The 13,117-nt window shown below is 36.4% G+C and overlaps 1 pseudogene; it reads left to right on the top strand.

Annotated features, from left to right (window-relative positions):
* The first annotated feature begins 11,643 nt into the window (after positions 1–11,643).
* Positions 11,644–11,763, top strand: LOC129901788 (5S ribosomal RNA; annotated as a pseudogene).
* The last annotated feature ends 1,354 nt before the right edge of the window (positions 11,764–13,117 follow it).

Raw genomic sequence — 13,117 nt, 5'->3', positions numbered from 1 at the left:
GATTTTTTGACTTGGCCTATGATAGAATTGTACGTGGTGTTATAACATTTCCCCCTTAGGATCATTCATCCTCGAGTGATGACCAAGCGAAAAATTTACTCAAGGCACGAATATAATGCAAGAGCTCAAAGATTTAAACTCAATTACTTCAAAAATCAAGTAGGTACTAACTCTAAGATAAGGATAGGAATATTACCTTCAACATCAAAACTAGGAGGAACAAATAGATGCGGGTACTTGGATTTCATATCCTCATCGGCTTCCCATGTACCTCTTAAACAAATTTACTATGGCCATATGATTTTGACCGAAGTGACCTCTTTGGTCCTCAATTTATGAACATAACGATCAAGGTTTGGAAATGAATCTTCCCAAATCTCATAACACCTTTCATTGACAAAACTTTCAGATATACCGAATAATTTATCTCAAACATTAAGTCTCTTCTCCTACATCATTATAGGATTTTCACCACCCTCAAACCAACCAATTGATGATCTACATCTCCTCCTATAGAGGGCTTCATAAGGATCTATTTGAATGTTCAATTGAAAGTTAATATTACAAATAAACTAAATAAGAGGCATGTGGTCATCCCAATTACCTTAAAAATCAATGTGACAAGCTTTCAACATATCCTCAAGAGTATAAATTATCTAAATTGTATGCTCTGCCTTACCATCTGTTTGAGGATGGAAAAAGGTATTTAGATTCACCATCAAAACAAAACCTTTCTGAAACAACTTCTAAGACCGTGTAGTGAATTGAGTACCAGTGCCTGAGATGGTAGACAAGGGAACTCCATGCAATTTGACTATCACTTGAATGTATAACTTTGTATAATCCTTTGCCGAATCTGTTGTCTTAACTAGAAAGAAGTGGGCAGATATGGTCGTCCTATCAATAATTACCCTAATCAAATCATGTTGTCTGTGAGAGCGTGTTAAACCTATAATAAAATCCCTATTGATCATCTCCCACTACCACTCTAGCAACTCTATATTCTGAGCTATACCACAAGACCTTTAATGCTCAACTTTGACCTGTTGACAATTAGGGCATTCAGAAATGAATTCTATAATATTTCTCTTCATGTGATTCCACCAGTAGACTTCTCTTAAGTCATGGTACATCTTTGTAAAGCCCAAATGAATGGAATATCTAGAGCTATAGGCCTCGACCATTATTCAATCTTAGATATCATTAACACTTGGAATACACAATCTACCTTGATACCTTAACAATCTATCTTCCCCTTTTGGCAGAAACCATCACATTCTGCTTATGCACACCTTCTTTTAATCCAAGAAATATAGGATCTTGGTATTTATTTTCCAATAATTCAACAACTAATGAAGTAATGAAGACTCAACCCTATTCTAAGTAATAATACCTCCCTCATCATTCTCCATAAGACAAACTCCCAAACATGCAAATCTATGCACTTCCTTTGCCAACTCTTTCTTCTCTTTCTTAGCCTGAGCAACACTCCCATGGACAGCCTGCTAAGAGCATCAGCAACTACATTAGCATTACCTAGGGGGTAGAGTATACTCATTTCATAATACTTGAGAAACTCAAGCCACCTCCTCTGCCTTAAGTTCATCTATCTTTGATGAAATACATATTGTAGGATCTTGTGATCAGTGAACGTATCTAGGTGCGCACCATCGAGATAACGACACCAAATCTTGAGAGAAAATACTACCCCTGCCAACTCTAGATCATGAGTCAAGTAATTTCTCTAGTGGATCTTAAGTTGTCTGAAAGCATGCATTATAACCTTAACTTCTACATCAAGACATAACCCAATCTGAATCTAAATGCATCACAATAGATTAGAAACCATCTATTCCATTGGGTTAGGAACAAAATAAGAGCAGTAGTCAATCTCATTTTAAATTCTTGAAAGATCTTCTCAAAAGAATCTTACTATTTATACTTAGTCTTCTTCTATGTCAACTTATTCGATAGAGATGATATGGATGAAAATGCTTCAACAAATCTCCTATAACAGCCAGCCAAACCCAAGAAACTTCTTATGTTTGTTGGAGGTATGGGTCTGGTTCAGTTCTTAATCACTTCAATCTTTTGTGAATATATTTTAATAACATCACTAGAAATAAAATGTCCTAAGAATGCCATCGATGTAAGATAGAACTCACACTTCAAAAATTTAGCATAGAACTCAATTTTCCTTGAGAGTTTGGAGAAAAATTGTAAGAGGTTGTCATGAACCTTCTCATTTCTCAAATAGATTAGAATTTCATCAATAAAAATGATAATAAACATATCTACATACTACTTGAACACTCTATTCATGAGGTATATAAATATTGTAGGAGCGTTAGTCAAACTAAAAGACATAACTAGGAGCTCATAGTGACCATACTTGATTTTGAAGGTTGTTTTCAGAATGTAACTTTCTCTAACTTTCAACTTATGATAGCCCGATCTGACGTCTATCATACAAAAGCAAGTGGCACCATGAAGTTGGTCAAAAAGATCATGGATTCTTGAAAAAGTGTACTTAGTCTTTCTAGTTAATGCATATCCTCAAAGAACCATCTTTTTTAGAATGAATAGTCAATGCACATTCTCAAAGAAACATATTTCTTTAGAAAAAATATGATATGAGTGCCTAAGGTAAGACACTCGGACAAATGAACCCCTTGTCTAGAAGATCTTTAAACTATTCTTTTAGCTTTTTTAACTGTGTGGGAGCCATTCTATATGATAGGATAGAAATAGGTTGAGTATTGAGAAGAACATATGTCCCAAAGCTTATATCCCTATCAGAAGGGACTCCACGAAAATCCTCAAGAAAGATTTTAGGAAACTCACTCATAACTTGGATTGACTGAAGGGATGGTATTTCCTCACTATCATCTCTAACTCAGATAATGTGGTAAATGCATCCCTTAAAGACTAACTTTATGGCTCTAAGGTATGAAATGTATCAACCCTTAGGCAAAGCTAGATTACCTTTCCACTCAATAACAAGCTAATTTGGAAACTAAAATTTTACTACTTGGGTTCTACAATCATTTGAGGCCTTGCAAGCATAAAATTAATCCACGCCAAGAATGACATCTAAGTCAACCAAGTCTAACTCAACTAAGTCTACATAATTATCTTTGATAGAGACAATACATCTCGATAAACTCTCTTATCTAGAATAGACTAACCAATAAGAGTAGAAACACTAAACGTCATGAACAGTCGTTCGGGAAGGAATCAAAACTTAATGGCTACATAAAGAATCACAAAAGACCCAACGCATACCAGTCAGAAAATCTGGCAAGATCTCTTGGTCATTGCTATTAGCCATCTAATGTAGTAAAATTCATAGAAAAACTCTTCAATTTCATTCATAAATCATCAATTCATATTGAAATAGGATAAAAATCTTAGTTTAAAATCATAGTTCAAGCAATCGGAATAGAGATTGTAAGCCCAAAAAAAATATATACTTTAATTGATTGAAAACATAGAGAATTTGTTGGGTTCAATGGGAGAAAGTACATAGGATGAAATACCCACAAAACGTTGAATGAGAAGAAGAAAGAAAATTGAATAAACTTGGACTTTTAATGGAGAGCTTGAGAGAATTTATTGGAAATCTTCAATGGAGTCTTTGAGAGCTTTTGTAAAGAGAAAATTATTTAAATAGGTGAATTGTGGTAGAATGAATGAGATTAGGGGTTTAGGGTAGTTTATGAAGCTACATTAGGTACAAAAAAGGTCTAGGTTCAATAACTAATAATTAGAGAAATGTATAAAGTTCCCTCACTTAATATTTGAATTCGGATAGATATCCCAACCCAAGTCTGTGATGCAGACTTGTTCCCTAATAGGATAATTTTGAGTGAATGAGATTTTGGCTAGATTTTGACTTGTGGAAGAAATTTCACTATGGGTGAGAAAGACCGCGATACGGACTTGCCACACACCCTACTGTTTGTACAATTTCTTCAAAAACTTTATCTACCAAAATACGGGTCTTAAAAATCCACCAAGACTAATTTTGCAATGCTTACCCTTATTATATCATACTTCAACCTTCAAATACCCTAGGTATTACATTATCCACTGCTTGTGACCTTCACTTCTTCTTATGTTGCATCTATGGAACACAAGTGTCAACTTGTGGCACACATGTCTACTCTCTATCCTTAGACAAAGTGCTTCTCTAAGATCTTCAATTGTCTTTGGTTTTTCCATAGTTTATTTGAGTTACAATTTTTTGTTATCTTCATTCCAACCAAATGCCTACGAATAATAGAACAACGCAAAACAAATCCTTCATTATTGCATTAAAATTAGGTAATAATTCATTGTTAAGAGTTATATAAGTTGGTAAATTATCAACTTTTCAAAACCTCCAACCTTGAACTATTGCTTGTTCTCAAGCAAAGAATTCAATAAGCATCGGATTTACTCAATCTTTGATTCTATCGCTGGTCCCAAGAGAACCCTTGGACTGACTGACTACTAATAAGAAGACTTAACTTGATGGCATTAACTTAAAAGTAGTGAGCATTTTAATTTATAAAGATAAAATCATTAAAATGTTTAAAAATACTCTAAATATATGAAAAATCATTGTTTAAAACTTAGTACTAAAATACTAGACTGACTCTCTATTTGTCACGTTCTGATCTCCTAAGCCGTGATGACACCTACCATAACCCCCCGATCGGTAAACCAAACCTGTAAACTGAATTGTATGCAATGGATATAAGGGAGAAATCCTAAACATAACAAAGAGAAATAGAATAAATGTTGAAATAAGGAGAAACTAGATAAAATATATATGTAATACAAAATATTGAATTCGTCCAAGAATTTGGAAGTCACTAGTATAGAGCTGCTACCAAAATAAAATGAGTACAATTCCCAAAAGTGAACCAAATATATATATATATATATATATATATATATATACAATATTGTGTAGTCCTAAAAGTATAAATAGATAGGTCAACCACGTTGAAAGAGATAAAAATGATCTCAAAATAGAATGAGCTCACCCTGGTCTCCGTATCTGGATACAACATGTTCAATCTATCAATGGTGGTATCTAGTATTCAGACTGGCATCACAAAATTAGATGTAGAGTATAGTATGAGTACCAGATATAAGATACCCAATAGCCATCATAGTTTTACTGAGTAAGGAAGGTGAAAGCAATATGAAAGAGAAGAATAAATTCAACGTATGCCATAATATAATGTCTAAGGTAATGAAAAGTATCAGTAATAAAGATAGGCTAAAATAAGCTACGGGATCTAAACTAAGTACACCCAACCGGTTTTCTATAAGCCCTGTCAGGAGAGACGTGAGCAATTTAAAGTAAAATCTGAGAGAACCCATATAAGCCTGTCAAGCACATAAAATGACTATGCTAAAGAGGATAGGAGCTAGGGTTCTCCAAGAAGGAATTTCCTAAGGATTGAGGTCAGGCCTGTAACCCTAGATACTCGTATTAGACAGCATGGTGCATACAGGGCATGTACGCCGATACTCACCATAAATGGACAACTTAATAGAGGCAAATCCTACACCCCAAAGCTTTTTTATAAATAATGAATCAGTATAGGCAGGGCTTATACCCCGATACTCTATACAAGTAGTCAGTGCATAAAGGCAGGGCCTATACCCCGATGCTCCACACAAGTATCAAATCAAGATACCGATCCAACTTTGTTTTCTAGTAGATGTCTAGTAAATCACCCAAATCTCTCTTTCCATAGAAAGTGCAATCCTCAAATATATAAAGTATAATATCCATAGATCTCCTTTGATAAATAACCAACTCATCATATACACTTAGGCTTTAACGGAAATCAAAACCAGCTGAACACAAGGTCTAGGAATACCAACAAATCTCAATAGTCACAAACATAGGAAATTATGGATAAGGTTATTCATGAGAGCACAATTACTACCTAGCTAAAGCCCAACTATCAAACTCTACTCCTCTATGCTATTTTATAGGGATCTAAGCCTATCGAAGCGACGTGGGGCATCTAAAGCAAATTTTCACTCACCTATAATAAGGCCAACAAACTTCACAGTACCAATAATATGAGATAGAAACTGATAACAGATCCACCAAATAACAACAAGAGTCACATGCTTTCAATACCCGAAATAGGACCTAAGACATGATTTCTACACTAAGGCATGTAAATAAGTTACCAAACCCCAACGTCCCAACAATTTCGACATATTTTTAGATAATCTAGCTCAATCTAAAGAAAGAAAAGTTGTAGCCTACTTTTAGGTCGATCGTGCATGCTCCAAATCATTTTTCTGAGATTTTCCTTTTTGGATGTCCTTTGAATGCTATCACACTATCAAAAATAAAATTACAATGTCATTATGGTCATTTAGACACTAACATCACAATTTTTTGAGATGAACTAATTTTGGGGTCTTAAACGGAAAATATGGGACCTACATTTGGAATTTTAGAATTGGCCTAAAAAATTGGTCCAAAATAGCACCCGAAGCATATATCCCAAAATGGGACACAATTTGAGGCTAGAAACACCTCAAAAGAAATGTACAAGAAAACCCCAAATTGAGCTAAGGAAACTAACTATGGGAGCAATAATTTATGAGAAAATACCAAAAATGAAGTCTACATAGCTAAAACCAAGAACACCTCAATGTTCCTTATGGAAAGCCCATAATTTAGCCTCAATAATCGCTAAAAATAGACCCAAATGCTTAAGATATTAAATCTTAAAATTTTAAAAAAAATATAATCCAAAAATGGCATATGATAGCATCTTAAGAAGGAAACATTACCAAAATGATGCCTCAACAACCGATATCAATCACACCACAATAATTCTCAAGAAAACCCTCTCAATTTAGCTTTTGAATGGCAAAAAACGGACCTAAAATGGTCAAGCAACAATTTCCCAAAGTTCACAATAATTCCATTCCAAAAATGACAAAAGATAGAGACTAAAGTCACGAATTTTCCTCACATGAAGAATTTAATCAAGATTTCGATCTCACCAATGGATTCCCCATGAAATTTCCTTGAACTTTGTCATTTTAATAAGCAATTTTGAGTCTAGAATGAGGGAGAAATCTCCCTTTGAAAATACATACAATTGTTGATGAGCACCAGATAGGCAGATATCAATTTTTTAGCTGATATTCTCCAAGTTTAATAACTCTGACGAGGTGTTCAGGATTCATCAAAAATCCCATAAGCGCAAACAGATTATTCTACCCTACCAAATTCAACATTTCGAATTCAATGGCTCAGTCAAAATTTCCATACGAGGTCGCTACGACTGAATATGGGTCCCATTCCTAATGCCATTTTACACAAATTTCACTAAAGGACTCAGAATGACTCTAAAAGCCTCAGGAGTCGAATAAAAGGTCATTTTTGACCAAACTCGACATTCCAAAACTAATTGCACTGTAAGAATTTTCATCCAACTGCATTTTCCAAGAATGTTGACAAAAGTTAGCCGCTAGCTAGGTTTTAAAGCTAAAATGCTAAAATTGGTTTAAAACTCACACCAAAAACCCTGGGACTTAACTCAACCACACTTCTAGCCAAATTTGGACATTCCAAAGCTAATGGAACGATCATAAATCCATTTTGTTTCACTTTAACTCAAAAATCACTTTTTAAGTTATAAAGGCCTTTCAACATGGAAACCTGCACAAAATCCAAACGAGCGACAAGGCAACTAAGCTACTAGCTTAGCAGGTCATAAGTGATGTGGGTCACCATAGGAATGCTCTAAATGACCAAATAGAAGTATTATAAGGAAAATGACCTAGAGAAACATCCACTACTAAATGAACTTTCATCTACAAAAGTAAAGACGCAGATATACCTGGAGGCTCAAATAAGCTGGGAACTACTCCTACATCTCCTGCTCAGTCTCTCATCTATCTTTCTCAATCGGGGGTGTCATAACTAGAACTTACCACAAGGATGGACCTGGAATGAACGTGGGGAACATCTCTGGCTAATATAATAATTGGCTTCTCAACAAAGGTCTGACGATCACCAACTTAACAAAATCATACCAAAGTATGTGGGGCTCATCTGGGATGTACATCACAACATAGAAATATGGAACACTGGATGTACAACCGAACAGGCTGGGGGTAGAGCCAATTTATTCTAAGATTATGTTATGTAGAATATTAAGACTTTTATTAAGGCATTTCTTGACACTTATTTTGAGGGTGAGCTAGAGACATATCTTAGCCCTCGCCTAGTCTTTAATGTAAAAGGTATTGTTGGACATAGAAAACGATGTTATGTTGTCTTTGACTCTTATTAAATGTGAAGACCCTTAGTCCCTACATCCCTTTTGTTTTCTGCTTGATTTCTTTATCATTACTAATGAAATGCTTAACGAATGCTAAGAGGCTTGGGTGAGGTACCTATGGATGTCTCATTCATCATATCATTTCTAGGCACTAGGCTTGGGTCGTGAAAGAAAAACCCGCATCTATCATAGTGTTATGGAGGAATCAACAAGTAGAAAGTGTTACTTGGGAGGAAGAGGTGGATACGGTGAAATGATACCCATACCTCTTTCCCTTTACTCAGGCCTAAAGTAGTAAGTTTTTCTTATTCAAGCTAGTTGAACTATTACATATTCAGATTCTCCTATGTCATTCATACGCATGCATGTTCATGAAAACATGATTTCAAAGTTACGATTTTATGTTAAGTTGAAGATTTCATGTTCTATGCATTTTAAGATGTCATTATTTTCATGTTGGGTTGCTCCTCATGCCATTCCCCTTTTATTGCCAACGATTCTCATTTTAGGATGAATGTTTTCAAGGAGAAGATATTGTAAGACCCCGAAAATATAAAAAGTCTCTAAACCAAGAACCACGAGGGTAAATTTTCAGAAAGTGCAGAAAACTGGCACCAAGAGCTGGCCATGGAAGCCTTCACGGGCTATGGTAATCATCACAGACAGTGGTGAGCAACCGTGGTAGAGATTTAGAGGCTCAAATTGCAAGAGATGAACCATGATGGAGGACCACGGACTGTGGTGAGCACCACGGGCTATGAAACCCTCTGTGGTGAGCCCTCCCTAAGACCCTCAGGAATTCTTTCCAAAACAAGGTCTACGGACGACCACCACGGGCCATGGAGACTTTCACTAACCTTGTAGTGTTCCGTGGTAGACACCTCTACAGGCTTCCTGTAGGGCCTGCACCACAGCCATATTTCACAGGCCGTGATGAGTTTCATGGACCATCAAGGCATTCGTGAAGAAACTTCAAAGACTACCCTGCAAATTTTACAAATTATTTCCCAAGTAAAATACCATGGGACGCCACTATGGGTTATGGTGAGTACTATAGACTGTGATGGGTCCCCGTGAAGACTCTTCCGGTCAGATTTTTAACGAGACATATTAGTCTTTTCCTATGTTTTAAATTAAAATGGTTTCGTTTTGAGGACTAAATTATCTTATCTAAAGGCCCTAAACTCTTTAAAGACCTCATTCTTCACACCTAGACTCCATATATTCAAATTCTCCCTTCTTAAGCTCTCCCAAGGACTTCAAGCCAAGCTAGGGTTTCCAAATTTCTTCAAGGTTTCTTCTGAAATTCAAAGTGATTTTAAGCAAGGTGTGCGGGGATTGATTAAGGTATTCCTTTCAACCGTAAATTCCTAAAGGTTTCTCATAGTTTCTTTATATTTCAATTGATTATGAACCCTACTTTTGATGAATTGCATTCGGCTGATTTAATTCCATTTTTATATGTTATTAATGATCATTATATGCATTTTTTCATATGAATTGCATGATTTTGAGTTGAATTATGAATTCTCATGCATGAAGCTATTTCTAAGTTAAAATTATAAAGTTAAAGATAATTTTCATGAATAGATTATGAGTTCAATGATCTACAAGTAAAGTTTTCATTGTTTAAAGTTTCCAAGTTAGTAGCTTACGTGGGTAAATCGAGTCCTACGACTCATCACCTGGCCTCCAGTTTCTTTCGGATTCTTATGACTCTATTTCTAACCTTCTTTACTATGGGGTATCACATTCTCCCCTCCTTAGAGTGTGTTTGATAGTGTCGTAGCATATCCGACTCACATGATAACGTCTAAGGAACTTAAGATACAATCCGAGTTTAAAAGTGTGGGGTGTAACATCCTTCCCTACTTTAAGACATTCTTCCCCGAATGTTAACTTACCTCATAGGGTTTCACAAGGATCTTGAGGGTTCTATATAACCATCGTCTCTCAATCCATTTAGGGGTTTAGACTACCTTTGTACATAGGGAATAAGTCCGGATATCTTCTTTGTATCTCCTTTTTGACTTCATAGGGCACCTTCTTTCTAGTTTTTTTTGCCATAATACCTTGATGGGAGTAACATCCTAGTTTGCAACCTTCTAATTTGCCATTCTAAGATGTTTATAGGTTATTCCTCGCAGGATTCAATTTCATGGACATCATCTATGAGACACACTCTGGGTGGATTACCAGTACATTGTGAAGTACTCGTATAGATGTATCGGGCATATAATTTCATAATTTGGCGGTAGGTCTAACTGACGGGCAACTTTGTCCATCTTATCAGCAACTCAATAAGATCCAATGTATTTTAGGTTAAGTTTCCTTTTCTGGATAATATTGTTACTCCCTTCCTGGGTGATCCTGTTACGAATACCTAATTGTCAGTTTAAACTCTGCATATCGATGTCGATTATCTGTATGTCACTTTTGTCAACTCTAGGCTACTAGTCAATAGCTTGCTTAATCATTTTTTGGGTCAACTGGCTTAATCTTTCCAACCTAAATTAAACAAATAGGGAACTTACACGTCCTGCCCCACCAGTCTTGTACGGGGTCATTGGGATATCAGAGTGGTAGCCATTATGGTAGGAAACTCGATAGGTGATAGATAATCATCCCAGCTACCTTCGAAGTTAACACCCCGGCTGACGACATATCTTCTAGCATCTAATAGTGCGCTTAGTCTGTCCAGTATCTTGAGGGAAAACTAGGGTATTAAGACCTACATATGTTCCCGATCTCTTCTTAGACTGATCTCTAGACGTTAATCATAATTGAAGTCCATTTATCTGAGATATTAGCTGGGAAACCTCACGGAACCTTACTATCTCCTTGTCTTATAACTTCACCTAGTTCTAGCCCCATAGGTGGTCTTGATTGAAAGCAAATGGGCTGATTCATTAACCTACTCATAATAACGCATATAGTACCCTACTCTCAAAGAGTATAGAATAGGTGTGTAATGACGTTGATCATTTGGGAATCCTTAGCCTCGTATAGTCCCTCTTGACTCTTTTCAGAACTTTAACTAACACTCTATCTTTTGGGTTTTGCTTTTCAATCCTTAGAGGTGGCTGCCAAGTGATGTCGAAATTCCCTTGCCCAGTAGCCCATATAGCCATTTTATGGTTTGGTTATCATTAACCGGTACTATATTGAAGAACTGTGGCATTCAAGTGCGCTATCAGTTAGTAATTAGCTAATCCTGCTAGTTTTCCTTAAGCCCTTTTTACAATTCCATCAACATAACTTATAGTACCCTAGGTACATAATCCCATGTTGTTTCTCCGTCGCTAGTTCAGATCCTTCCATCTCGCGTAATCATACCCGCACTAATGCACTAAATTCCATCAGAATTTTGAAGTTAAGCGTGCTTCGGCGAGAGTAATACTGGGATGGGTGACCTTCTTGGAAAGTCTTCATGTCGCGTTTCATTGTAATCCTTGCAATAATGTACAGGGCACTCAACTTAGCCCATGATTTACCTTAGCGTGGTCTCGCTAATCCTCATATTTTGCCTTGCCCTTTCCTCTGTTATCTTGCAACCGGTATAGGGTAGATATTTAGTTCTACTAGGACCACGTCCCTAGTCCCCTACTGTATTCACCCCTTCTGTATGCACCCATTCATTAGGGTTGGCTACTAAGTAGTGCTAATGTTCGTTCATATAGTGACCTTTATAGCTGCTTTGAGTTCTGGCTGTCATTAGTCGGCATAATCCCAAAAAGGTTTGGCATATAAGCTCGCCATCCTGTAGTAATCAGCTAGTTTTGCCCGTCTTACTTAACCCATTTTACACTTTTCTTATCCCGGATGGTAACACTTTAGATTTATTATCTCGTTTATTCCTTTACCTTTACGAGAATGTGAGAAGGTGCTCAACTTAACCTGAGAAATATCCTAGCATCATTTTGCTAGGTATCATATGTTACCCTACTGTTTCCTCCCTTATTCTACCATTGGTGTTGGGTTAGATCTTTGGTCCAACTATGGTCTTGTCTTACTTTTTCCGTAGTAATAATTCTATCCCTATAGTTCGGCTTAACCTATCCCCGTATCTCTCGGTAGGGTATCCAAAATATCATAATGGTATTGTCATTATTGGACCCCTATTCTTTTTTTTCTCGTACTTCCTCACTTAACTTGATGTCTATATATACATATCCGTAGGTTGTACAACCCTTCGGATTCAACTTATAGAAGGTAGACGTAGTCTTTCTGTCTCCTGGTTCATTCTACTGTACACCTCTTACTCACATTGAAACTTTCTTGTCCCATCTTGTTATACTTCTTTCTTTTCCCTTATTTACTCTTTGCTCTTCTCATCCCCTATCATAGGAGGTTTTGTGTTCCCTTTTCCTTGGTTATTTATCTATCGAAACATCATTTGCAACCAACTCTATAGCCAATATTTTGGCTTTTGGTCTAGCATACTGTCATTATCCTTCGTAGTGTCCCTTAAGTTATTCAATATCCTTTCATTGTTATGCCCTTTTCTTTTGATACGCACCCACCTTCTAGCATTATGTTATTCAAGGTCTTATTGAAATCTTCTTAGCACTGTCTTACATTGCATTCTGACTTCCATTCCATTATCGGTGACTTCCAGACCTTCCTGACTTAGTTCAGTCCAGGTTCTTATTGAAACTTAAACATCCCTCTCATATATGTTATCCTATCAATTGCCTTCACCTTACCTTTTCCACTCTCTCATTGACTTCGCCCTTTTAAAGGGTACTTATATCTTTATCTCCTTCCCCAATTTACTTGGTATGGTATCATGTCCC

The sequence above is a fragment of the Solanum dulcamara genome, chromosome 8 (genome assembly GCF_947179165.1).
Source record: "Solanum dulcamara chromosome 8, daSolDulc1.2, whole genome shotgun sequence".
Taxonomy (NCBI): Eukaryota; Viridiplantae; Streptophyta; class Magnoliopsida; order Solanales; family Solanaceae; genus Solanum; species Solanum dulcamara.
The sequence above is the reverse complement of the archived record's forward strand: the minus strand, read 5'-3'. Positions and strand labels throughout refer to the sequence as shown.